Source organism: Etheostoma cragini, chromosome 16, assembly GCF_013103735.1.
Source record: "Etheostoma cragini isolate CJK2018 chromosome 16, CSU_Ecrag_1.0, whole genome shotgun sequence".
NCBI classification, from domain to species: Eukaryota; Metazoa; Chordata; class Actinopteri; order Perciformes; family Percidae; genus Etheostoma; species Etheostoma cragini.
The window spans coordinates 24,196,689-24,197,796 of NC_048422.1; positions in this window are offsets into that span (position 1 = coordinate 24,196,689).

Here is a 1,108-nt window from a genome sequence, read left to right on the forward strand (position 1 = left end):
CCCCCCCCCCCCCGGTTGTACTAAAGGAGTAACGTGTAGTACTGTGTATTTGGGTCTCACCCTTGAAGCAGAAGAGTCCGTGCCGGTCTTCGGAGTTGGGGAAGCCGGTCTGGTTTTCGTACTTGTAGAGGGTTCGGACCCCGAGGAGGTTCCCCCCACACTGGGTCCGGGGCACGGTGACCGGGTAGCGCACGCTGCCGTCCGCCAGCCAGCCGTAGTCGCAGCGGTTCAGCCCGGACCGCCAGGCCGCGTACAGTTGCCCGGGCGACGCCAGGACGGCGCCGTGCCTCACGCACTCGTCCCGGGCCTGCTGCAGGGTCAGCTTGTCTCTGACGGAGGGGGGGTAGAAGACCTCGCCTTGGGACAGAAAACACACACAAAGACAATGAAAGTAGATACAGGTAAGTAAGTACACTAAGTATACACTGTAAAAAAAACGGCTGTGAAATCTCCAGTTGTTTCCTTTAGGCTTCACAGTAACACTACTGATATGACTTTTACAGTAGAATGCTGTAAAGTTACACTATAACCTTGTTGCCACGACACCATCACAGTAGTCTAAGCATTACAGTAGATATCACAGTAGTGTACGTATTACAGTAGAAATCACAGTAGTTAAATATTACAGTAGACATCACTGTAGTTAAATATTACAGTAGAAATCACAGTAGTCTAATTATTACAGTAGAAATCACAGCAGTCTAAGTTTTACAGTAGAGATCACAGTAACCTAAGCATTACAGTAGATATCACAATAGTGTAGGCTACATATTACAGTAGAAATCACAGTAGTCTAAGTATTACAGAAGAAATCACAGTAGTGTACGTATTACAGTTGAAATCACAGTAGTCTAAGTATTACAGAAGAAATCACAGTAGTGTACGTATTACAGTTGAAATCACAGTAGTGTACGTATTACAGTAGAAATCACAGTAGTTAAATATTACAGTAGACATCACAGTAGTTAAATATGACAGTAGAAATCACAGTAGTTAAATATTACAGTAGACATCACAGTAGTTAAATATGACAGTAGAAATCACAGTAGTCTAATTATTACAGTAGAAATCACAGCAGTCTAAGTTTTACAGTAGAGATCACAGTAAC